Source organism: Camellia sinensis, chromosome 15 (assembly GCF_055761805.1).
Source record: "Camellia sinensis isolate YWXY chromosome 15, ASM5576180v1, whole genome shotgun sequence".
NCBI lineage: Eukaryota > Viridiplantae > Streptophyta > Magnoliopsida > Ericales > Theaceae > Camellia > Camellia sinensis.
The window spans coordinates 56462860-56475168 of NC_138975.1; the positions used below are offsets into that span (position 1 = coordinate 56462860).

Below are 12309 nucleotides of genomic sequence, written 5' to 3' on the forward strand. Positions count from 1 at the left end.
AATTTAAAAAATTTATTTCTATCATCCCAAAAGATAAAATTTTGTAAAAATAATAAGTGTTCTTATTTTTTTCACCAATTTAATTTTTAGTATTTTAGAGAAAAAAATTAAATAGATTTTGAAAATCAAACCAAACAAAACTTTATAACCAACCAAGTGCCAACATTATTCATTAAAAAAAAAAGGCTGTTACATTTCAAATAACATACAAGTTAACCAATACAAAATAAGTTACATGATGACTTTTCCCTTAAAATAAAGCATTTTGCTATTGCAAAGGAAATGACGTCTTCAAATGTCCTTATTTATTTAAAATCTAGAGTTAAATATATCACAATTGAAAGGTCAGGAACTAAAGTGACACAAGACCCAAACTATATGGACTGTTAGCGTAATTCACCCTTATATATATATATATATATATATATATATATCATTAAAACTAAAAAATTAAAACAAACTTAAAAATTAAAACAAACAAGTTAAATAAACTCAATAAAATATTTTAAATAAGAACAGATAAATAAATTAAGGCACACAATATTAACTTACAATTGGTTACTGGAAAATACAGAATTGTTTATTGGAAGTAACTAGGAAATACAGCTTCTACTTGCATTCTTAAAAACTGAATTTTAAAACAAACTTAAAATTTTACAGAGACTGCAAGAAAATTGTGAACTCCTTCTTTGTTTTTTCACTTTGCTTTGGTCTTGACTGAGAAGCCTCTTTTATAGGCAAAGTGGATAACTATTGAGCCTGTGAAACTTGGAACTGTGAGGTCCGCGATTGGAGCTGTGAGGCTTGTGACTTCAAAAGCTGGGAAATGCTATAAGACTTGTGATTTCTGAAAAGCATGAAAATAAGAGGTACATAGGTGCAGAGAGCATCTTTCTGTGACCTCATGTGTTCTTATCCATTTATTAGCTAATTTTACTATGTGACGCACACATACAAGTATAAACTAAATCACAAGAATTGGAACAAAACAACTCATGTTTGTTTTCAAAATTGGTTTGAAGGTGCCACTCTCAAGTGGGCCAAAATGCAAATTTGCCACCCTCAGGTGGGCTTAAAAACATGATTTGCCACTTCGCAAAGTAGGCTTAAAACTCACATCTATCGAATTGTTCCAATTCAAGCAACAAAGCCTTCATCCACAAGCATTCATGCAATTTAGCATTTAAGCAAATAGCCTCATGGCAAATATGCTATCATGGCAACACTCACACTAATGCAAGTATGCTAAAGTGTAAAACTTACAGTGTACTCCAAGCGAAAACAAAAGATAGTTAGAAATATGGATGATCCTAACTATACATAATGCCTAATGCAACACATGCAATATGCAATTAATAGGCTCGGCTATCTAAGATGGCATATGAATGCAACAATTTTGATAACATGCTTTGAAACACGTATTCAAATAAGTATTGAAATACAATGCAGTTTGAATGATGCGCCGAGTCTCGGTGCATGCAAGACAAATGAATAGATGCAAACATGCAAGCATAAGGTATGCTAATCAAAACGTGCCTAATCTAACCATCGAAAGCAGTTAAGTAAAAGGGAGAAAGAAGTGGGGTTGGAAGGCATGCACACACGCATGCACACTTATTACAACATTGTGCCCTCTCAAAGGAGGGTCCGAATGAATAAGCTAAGCTACACTGAGCTAAGCTAACTAACTAATCTAATTAAACTAATTAGACTAATTATTACAAATCAAAATAAAGAAATAGCTAAGCTAAGCTACTTAATTATTACAACGCTTAACTAATTAGCAAACTAATTAATTAAATTACAAAACCATGCTAACTAAACATGTAAAGCACTAACTACACTGCCTCAGCTTTGCTTTGGAAAGTAGAAGATGCATGCACTCGGTTTTCGCCTCGAAAAGCCCATCGGTTTGCTCTTGAGAGGCTTTGTTTACAGGGTTGAACTTACTCCAAGAACTTTCTGCTCCTGTCACGCCCCAAACCCGCCCCTAAAAGTTTGGGCATGACCCGTTTGAAAACGAACACTTAACCTGTAGTAAATAACATATGGGGCCTCATCGGAAGCATAAAGTAGGAAAATAACTATACATATAAATTCCATTGAGCTACATCTACATGCCAGGACCTCTTATACATCACATTCATCATGGAAAATAGATAAAGCTCCAAACCATATGTTGTAGCATCGGTGATAAACAACCATATGTACAGACCAAGCCCCATCATTGGGCTTATATAAAAATCATTGAAGTTCTACCTCTTTAACTTTAAATGGGTAATCAAAATTAAGCCAACATTTCAATAGACTTTACAAAAATAAATGGCTTCGTGCAGTGCCTGAACCCACGAAGATTGACAAAAGAGAACAGGTGTCATGACTAGGACTGACCACTTGGTTGGTTACCTACAGAAACAAACATTAGACAGAGTGAACCAAGCTCGGTGAATAGTAATACATAAATAAAACGATGCTTAAATTGAAACATAACACATAGCAATGCATATAAAGATGTAGAGTTCACATAGTTAGTCTGATTCTATGCTACGTACATAACGGCCTTAAGTTCAATCTTGCAACATAAACATGGTGGCTATAACCCTTGAAACATGGTGGCACGAGGCCCTTGAAACATGGTGGCTATAAGCCCTTGAAACTGGTGGCACGAAGGCCCTTGAAGCATGTGGCATAAAGCCCTTGTAACATATGGCACTAAGGCCCTTGAAACATATGGCATAAAGCTCTTGTAACATATGGCACTAAGGCCCTTGAAACATATGGCATAAAGCCCTTGTAAAGTTGGCATGAAGCCCTTGAAAAGTTGGCATGAAGCCTTTGGACATGCATATATGAACCCAAGAGGTGTCTCACACAGACTCTAGAGGTAACTCACAATGTAGCACTTAGTTCCGTGCAGCACTTTGTTTCATTTCATAACAACTTATACGGATGGCTATAAGCCTCATAACTTTCACATGTGTATGGACTCAAGAGGTGTCTCACATGGACTCTAGCGGTGGCTCACAATGTAGCACTTAGTTCCAAGTAGCACTTTGTTCCATACCAATAATCATTAGGTCTTACAGACCAAACCATACATGTAATGTCATACCCCAGAAATAAATTCATACATATGCATTATGCTTGAATCATAAATAGAAATCAAAATTCATACTTGCTTATACTTGGCACTGTAATAGTGCTAGCAAATCAATAATAAGTATTTTTTTTTTGTTCGTTCCATAAAGGAATCCCCCAACATTGTGAACTTATAGCATACTTGAACATGTACATACATAAACTGGTAACATACGTAAACTTGTGACATACTTAAACTTGTAACATATACTTGAAACATACCTGAACATACTTGAACTTGTAACATACTGGAAACATGCCTGAAACATACTTGAACATCATTCATTAATTCAAACGGAACATATCATAACTAGAGCATTTCTTGTTGTATCGTGTCATTATCGTACGCTTAACAATGAGAGACTAATTCACATTCTCATGAGGGTCACATAATGATGCTAAACTTTGCACTTATATCGTAGATTCTGGATCACTTCCAATTCATAAGCAACATAACAAATTAACTTCAATTCATCTGGATACATGTAGCTACTCTTATATTTACTCAGAATCCATTCTTAAAGAATGAACATAAATTCTTTTGGGTAAATGACTTACTTTACGTGCTCTCTTATCAATAGCATACACCTATGTTTAATCATTCTTATATGTTAACATAGTTGCCTTGCCTTGTAATTAACATAGTCCTAATGGTAACTGTTACATCATTCCCATGAGTTAACATAATTAACGTAAAGTTAACAGGACATTCCTGATAATTAGTAACGAAAAGTAAGTACATTCTCATTAGATTATAGATGACTTTATTGGTTTCACAATTTCACAGTTCGGCCCTTGGCCTGAGGGGTTCACACAATCACAAGTTCCTTTGATGTTTTCATAATTCCATAATGTTTCTCACATAACATACATAACTTCATAAACTCTTTTGAAGTTTCCATAATATCACAGTGTTTCTCACATAGCATTCATAACATTTATGTCAACATAATTCTTACGACGAAGATTTAACATCAATAACGATAAATGGTTAAAGGTACATCAAAGTTAAAGGTACATCAAAGTACTATTACTCACAGTGATCGGTTCCCGGTGGTAATGGTACAATGTCCTCGTCTCGACCTACAATTACAGTGCACAACACATAATATGAGGTTATACTCGATCCTTTACTTATTCTCTTTGATCATTCAATCAATTAGTCATGGTGGTACCAAGCTCATTATTCTTTAATATGTTGTAATCCATGTCTTAGAAAACAGGAGAAATCGATAGGAAATGGTTTAGGTGAAGAAATGGTACATAACTAATTGACATAACGTGAACAGTCGTCACTAATTTGGGTATAACTTTTTCTGTATTTAGAATTTGGGAGTGAAACTAGCGCCATTGGAAACTATACTTCCGGGGCTTGATTTTAGGCTCAAGAATCACTCAAAACGGAGTCCGGATGCAAAAGATATACCTATTCAAAGTTGGCTGGATAAAGCTGTCTCCGCACGTGCGGGTGAACAGTGCCGCATGTGCGGCCCTGGACAGCAGCAGTCCGAAAATGGCTGAAATTGTGAGACTTCTCATTTTCAAAAATCAAACCTTAATTACATGTAAATCAAATCCCAAAACCCTTTAATACATGACCAATTTCACATTATTATTCTTCATCAAACACCATAATCTCACAATAAACAAATTTAATGATTTTACTTCTTCAATCAAGGAATTCTTAGAAAATCAAGGTTCATGGGTTCAAAGCTCACATCTTCTATATCAATCCATGATTTCAAGTAGTAGATGGATTCTATACAAGGTTAGTAATTAGAGCCACATACCTTACCCAAACCTTTGTTCATCCCTTAGTCTCTTCAATTTTTCCCAAGCTTTTGGTTGATCTTTCCTCTCTCTTCTATCTTCTTCAACCATCTTCAAGCTTCCATGGATGTTGAATTCCTTAGGCAGAAGCTTTGCCTCTTCTCTCTCTCCCTCTCTCTCTCTCTCTCTCTCTCTCACGGTTCTCCTTCCCCTTTCTCTAGATATTTTTATTTTTTGTTTGGTTCAAAATAGATGAGTTCAACAACTCACAAGGCATATATGCATATATAAAAGCTTCCCACAAATAGGAAGGGCCAAACACGCCCTTACGAATCGCACAAAATCACATTTCAATTAAACTTCCCAGATAACTCTAAAAATTATGTTGATCATAAATATGTCCCCTGTTCCGGTATCTGAAGTCTTTAAGGCCTTTAATTTGCAGTATAAAGTTAATCACCCAAACGTCCATTAACGAATCAGACAAATTAGATTTCAAATTAATTTTCCCAAATAATTCCAAAAATTCCCATTAACATATCCAAGTACTCAATTTTGATTTTTGAACCCATAAAGGTCGGTAATTCCCATTTTAAGTCCGTAACTCAACTGATAATGCTTCAATTCTAATAGATATAATTAAATTAAACCACATCATTTCATAGGAAAATAAAGATGATTTCTTATACGCATTTTGGGGTCATTACAGCTCCACCTTACTAAAACAATGCTGAGGATTGCACCAGTGGCCTGCCGGCCATGAGTGCTTGCTGCCGGCCATCTGCCGACCAAGAGTGTGCTATGCCGACCAAGGATGAAGCACTGCCGGCCATCAGTGAGCCACTACCGACCACTGGTGTGTTGAATTACCACACTGCAACAGAGCACAGACAGAGGAAAATAGAGGGTTTTCCAAGGATATGTTTGTACTATGCCCCTCCTTATCATCTCAAAACATCAAAGGAGTGGCACTCTTAGATCCAAAACCACCAATCAAGCATTTTTAATGCATGATGGCCAAAGATCCAAGTTGTACACTTTCAATAAATGCACAAAAACAAGACTCTAAGGACCACCACCTTATCATGCATGATCAAGGGTGATGGAGACAAAGAAGCTTGGTTCATTTCACCACTTTGAGTATGAAATGGACCAATTTATCTTGTGTTCAATATAACGTCCGATTCAACACATGCAATGCAAACACAACATGCTTATCTTAGTGTAGACATCCCCGAACGTCCCGAGAGGATGAATCCTGTTCTGTTCATATGGGCTCACTACAGCTCGGGACTCAAAGTCACGGTCCTGTATCTAATCTCGCAGAGTGCAATGCAAGATCGATGAATCATCAAAGAGTCCAAATCTGGCAAATCGTTTTTGAAAACAGATTTTTTTGAAAAAAGTGCCAAACATAGACTGCTTTGATGATTCATCGGTCTTGCATTGCACTCTGCGAGATTAGATACAGGACCGTGACTTTGAGTCCTGAGCTGTAGTGAGCCCATATGAACAGAACAGGATTCATCCTCCCGAGACGTTCGGGGACATCTATAATTTCTGGCGACTCTGCTGGGGAGTTTGGAGAACTTGACTCGAACTCATGATAACTGGTTTTGACTACACTTGTGTGTTTCTTTGCATTACATTTGCATTGGTGCGCCTAGGACACCGTGTTTGCCATATGCTATTCCTGAACAGTTTGCTGGAGGCTCGCTTTGAGAAGCGTGCCATAAGGCTGACCGGTTGCAGGCTCTGCCACGATGAGAACACAAACCCTGGTTTTACCGGGGCACCCTCTTTGACCATTCGACCTAGTACATATCGGAATCCATAGTGATTATTCCAAACTAGGGCAGGTTACTTACCTGATTATAGGTTGTTTGAAACTGCTGTGTGCATAGTGAAACTCTAGCTCCTGACAAAATAGGACAGGGAAACCCTACCCCACTATAGGGGTGTTTTGGCTCTCACTTGCTTGTTATGTGCTTTTAGAGTGCGTCTCTACATGAATGCATGTATCAGTTTGCGAGTTTGGGACATCAGGCCTGCGGGCACCAATTCAATATTTTGGGAATCAGTTATCTGCGGGTATCAGATTCAGTTTGGGGACAGTGATTTGGGGATAATGATCAGTGTTGGAGAACAACATTTTCAGCTTATCAACTGTGTTATGATGCCCAACTGTGTGTTGTGTATTTATTTTAAGCCGTTATGCTGTCCATTCATCTGGTTGTTTATTTCCTTATTATTACTTTATTTATCTTTTTGCTAAGGTAGTTTAGCACAATTACTTTAGACCAAGCAGATATTCCCCAAGCACTCTGGACAAGAGGTTGCCGACTCAATCAATCTAAGGATCTGGTCGACGGACAACAAGTGTTCCACTCTCTACCCCCGGTTATCAGACGGAGGTCGAGGAAACGCAGTGTATCTGAGCAAAGATTGCCAGATCAGTGGACTTTGAACAGTCAGGGTGAGCTTCCCGAGGTTACTCCAGAGTTAGACCTACCGGTAGTTCAAATAGATCAGGGCAGTATGGCAGGAACGACAGGAGTCGAGGAAATGATGTGTCAGATGCAGGACACCATGAGAGCCATGCAGCAGGATGCTGTTCGTCGCGATGAATTTGCCAAACAACAGGCCGAGATCATGGCCCAGCAAGCAAAGTTAATTGCCAGGTTGCAACAACAAACCGAGGCATCTGCTTCATATCAAGCTCCTCCACCACCAGGGGTTCAGACACCCGGGGAAACACCCAATGTCCAGGAAGGTACGAACATTCCGGTAGGGCTGGCTCCGCCCCCAATTTTACCCCAGCTATCCAAAACACCTACCAATCTACCGGACTCTCCTTTCGAGTTTGAAGTCGACCCTACTGCGTTAAAATTGAGCAAGCTTGAGAAGTTGTTCAAGAAATCCCCAGGGGTGAAGTCTATCCCGGACATTGAGGACGGGTACGCAGACGTGGCTGTGATGCTGCCAGATAGGTTCAAAATACCACAAATCGACCACTTTGACGGATCTGGGGATCCCATGGTGCATCTCCGGTTGTTCTCGGATGTACTACGGCCGATGGGCCTCACCAGACCGCAGAAGCTTTCATTATTCGGCTGGACCCTGTCGGGTGTGGCCACTATCTGGTACGCAAAATTAGAAGATGATGTCAAGCGAAACTGGGATGAGATGGCTGAGGCTTTCATTGCACAGTACTCCTATAACACACAAATCGAGATCACAACCTGTGATCTTGAGACAACAAGGCAGGAGCCTAAGGAGAGCTTTTCAGAGTTCGTAGCCAGGTGGAGGGCGAAAGCCTCAATGATGACCCTAAGGCCTACCAATAAAGATCAAATCCGGATGATTGTGCGCAATCTCCAGCCTAAGCTGATGCAGAAAATGATCGTACTCCCCTTCCCTACCTTTTCAGATTTGCATGAGATGGGAGTATAGATTGAGGATGCCTTGAAGCAGGGCTTGATCGATAATGACAGAGAGCAACCCAGAAGAACCTTCAACCGCAACAACAATACAGGCACTAGTAATGCCGTAAATGCTAGAGCTTCAGAAGTAAGCATGGTCACCACCATTCCCCCTCCAAGACCCATGGCAGCTACGCCTTTCTCTGGCGCGTTCGGAAGCAACACACAAACCACCAAATACCAACCTCGAGGCCAAAGGACCTTCACCCCATTATTTATGCCCCTGTCCAAGGCTCTGGGGGTATTAATCAGGAAAGGTCCCTTAAAGCCCCTGGAGCCGAGGCCGTTGCCAAATCCACTCCCTCCCTCTCATAACCCAGCAAAATACTGCGCATATCACCAACAACACGGTCACGACACTGACCAATGTTTTAGATTGCGTCACGAGATTCAGGATCTCGTTGACAAGCAGGTGATTGTGCCTCCAGAAAAACCCAATGTCACAACAAACCCTCTCCCACCGCACAACCAAGCTCCACCCCCCAAACGTATCAACTTTATCCAGGCTGGGGTCGTATCTTACGATCCAGCATATATATCACCCCGTCACACCTACCCAAGCTGGAGGTGCTCCTTCCTGACTGCACGGACTTGTGCATGTTGGACATCTCCAGAACCTAACCCGGACCAATGGTGGTGACTGTCAAAGGCAGAACAGGGGAGATTTCAGGGGAGAATCGGATTGTTGAGTCAAAATCTGAGGAATCTAGGAGTTTTGCTGAGGAGGTATACAGTCCAAGTGACTACATTCTATCAGTAGGCCAGGTTGGGCCAAATGTGGAATTGCCGGCAGGTGCAACGCTTTGTGTGATACAAGGGGATGAATTTGGTCAGAGGATAAATGACTTGGCAGCTGTGGAGGAGGATTTTGCTAACCTCAAATTTTTCAATGAACAAGATCCAGAGGGCATGGTAGTCAACTGGTCAGATTTTGAGGAGTCAGCAGAGGTCACCGGGTGGCTTGATGACCTACCAGATGTTGTCGACGAAACTGAGTTGGAATGGGGCCCGGCAGGGGCAAAGACATCAGTTCTGGCTGGAAGGGCCGGAAATCAGAATGAATCGCCGGAGAGCGCCGGTGCTAAGAATTTCGCTCTGGATCTGGGCATTTTGAATACAGGAATTATAGAGCAGCCAGCTGTACTAACGCAGTTGGAGCAAAAAGGAATTGAGGAGTTTGAGAGAATCAGAAAAGCCAAGGCCCCCGTGGGGACTGAAAGTACTGTGTGCACAAGGATAGAGAATGTTGCGAGCATATGGACGGAAAGTACTGCAAGTACAATTGTACCGGAGCCAAACAGGTGTCTGTTGGCTGCCGACGGAATATGGTGGGAGGACGATGATCTATGTCTTGCCCACACGGATAAGGATTGGGGGGGCAACCAGCCAAACGATACCTGGTACATCAGCAAAGTCGATCATATGACTAGAAGCGGGCGGTAGTTCAAACCCCCATATCTAGATCAGCCAGAGGTGTCCGGGAAAGATAAGGAGGCGGAGAAACTGAAAGAGAAGCAAATCAAAGAAGAGGTCGTACTAAAGCAGTTGAAAAAGATACAAGCAGACATCTCCATATGGGGACTGCTTATGGCATCGCGAGTGCATCAACAAGCTGTCTTATCGGCCATGGATAAGGCTAAGCTCTCAATAGACACCACGCCAGAATAGCTGGTGGGCTTAGTTTTTTCGAGAGGGGCTACCCCGATGATGACTTTCTCTGACAAAGAATTGCCACCTGAGGGTGCGAACCATAACAAGCCACTCTATATCTCTGTGGAGTATAGAAACAAATGGATACCCATGGTGCTTGTCGACACAGGGTCTACCATCAATGTGTGCCTGGCAAGAACTGCATATGCCATCGGTTTAAAGACCGCGGACTTTGTGCCGACAGCCCAGATGATTCGAGCATATGACAACACGAGCCGAGAAGTAATGGGGACAGTGAAAATTCAGACCTAGGTTGGGCCAGGACAACATGAGATCGACTTTCACATCTTAGAAGTTCCTGTGACCTTTAATCTACTCTTGGGACGGCCGTGGCTGCACCAGGTGAAGGCAGTTTCATCCACCTTGCATCAGATGGTGAAATACCCCCATGGGAAGGGAGTAGCCATTGTTTTTGGGAATTCATCGATCCATCCACCACCAGAGGTGTCTAAACTAATCCTGGAAATTGAGCATGGTATGGAGGATGTGTTCTTATCCGGTTTCACTCTGACTGAGGCCTAGGTCGTGCAAAACATTTTGGCTGTTAATGAGGGTGTGTATGTCAGTGCTCAATCAGTATACCTCATGAACAAGCTACAACACATCCCCAGGATGGGATTGGGAAAGAGCGGCCGGAAGGGCGTTGCAGCGTTGGCCGAGGTGCCACACAACCCACATACTTTTGGTTTGGGTTATCTGCCCACCAAAGAGGATTGGGTGAGAAAAGGTAAGGAGATGGCTGGGAGAGCCAGAGCAAAGAAGGCCAGGAAGCCATATGAGTTAATGCACCGACCTATCCAGGGTACCCTAAACGGACGTTTTGTCCCGGAGGGGGAGGACTTTCCATTTTGCGGCTTCCCGGAACCATGGTTGAGTGCGGAGAGGAAGCGCGTGCCCGGGTTTGAGATCTTCTTTGACCTGCAGTTATCCGGGGATGACATTGCCAAAGAGCAAACGAACACATTAGCTGAGGCTGAGCAGAGCAAGAAAATGGAGTCTGAGGATGCCGAAAGTAAAATAGGGGTAGCGCTGGCGTGTCTACTTTTAGATCCTCCGATCGAACAAAAGTGCTTGGGGGATAACTTCTCGGTATGCGTGATCGGGAATGAAACGGCTGCGGGCCTACAAGCAAACGTTTTGGATGCATCTATCGCACCCTCTCTCATTTGGCAGTATGAAGAGGGATTTTTGTCAAGCAGTACCGGGTCAGGTAGTGAGCCGAAATCTGATTCCACTGAGTCTGTTGAGTCGAAATCAGGTTCTAGCTCAACTAAGTCTGAGTCCGGTATTCCCGGGGAGTGATAACCCGGATACCACAGTCCTATCCAGGTCGTCTTTTGCTTTCTCTTTTGAGTCTGTTGTAACCGAAGAATCGGACGATTTGGATATGCTTAATGAGAATGATGTGGCTGTGGTTTCTGAGTACTTTTCTGTGCCTTGATTTATTGCATTAACTTAGACTTTCAAAATTTTGATAAAAACGACGTGGAAGAAATTCCTCCGATTTTGCAACGCTTAATTGAATAAGAGTAGGAAAGATTTGTTAAACCCTTAATGGATGAAATCACTACTGTGAACATTGGTACTGAGGAGGACCCGCGGCTGGTCTAGATCTGGTCCACGTTGTCTTCGGAGGAACGCGAGTGCTTAGTCGCTTTATTAAAAGATTTCAAAGATGTTTTTGCGTGGTCCTACGAAGACATGCCTGGAATCGATCCTGAGATTGTACAGCATCGGATCCCTCTTGACCCCGAGGCCCGACCCGTTAAACAAAAACTCAGAAGGATCCGCCCGGACTAGGCTCTCAAGATTAAGGAAGAGGTCACCAAGAAAATTGACGCAGGTTTCCTGCTGGTATCCGAATACCCAACTTGGTTGGCCAACATCGTTCCAGTGACGAAGAAGGATGTTAGGATTCGGGTATGTGTGGATTTCAGGGACTTGAATAGAGCTAGTCCGAAGGACGACTTCCTCTTGCCGCATATCGATGAGTTAGTGGACTTCACAACGGGGCATGCTTTGCTTTCGTTCATGGATGGCTTTTCAGGCTACAACCAGATAGTGATGGCACCTGAAGATCGAGAAAAGACTGCATTCACCACCCCGTGGGAGACTTATTGCTACAGGGAATGCCATTTGGGCTGAAGAACGCTGGAGCTACATATCAACGGGCCTCGACCACGATATTGCATGACATGATCCACAAAGA

The 12309-nt window shown here is 42.0% G+C and overlaps 1 long non-coding RNA gene across 1 annotated transcript; it reads right to left on the reverse strand.

The window, feature by feature from the left end:
* Positions 1-2073: 2073 nt before the first annotated feature.
* LOC145813730 (uncharacterized) lies at positions 2074-5045 on the reverse strand. The gene is made up of 3 exons (XR_014356962.1): positions 4929-5045; positions 4177-4221; positions 2074-2406 (listed from the first exon to the last, which is right to left on the reverse strand). It is a non-coding gene; the product is annotated as an uncharacterized LOC145813730 (long non-coding RNA).
* Between the last annotated feature and the right edge of the window lie 7264 nt (positions 5046-12309).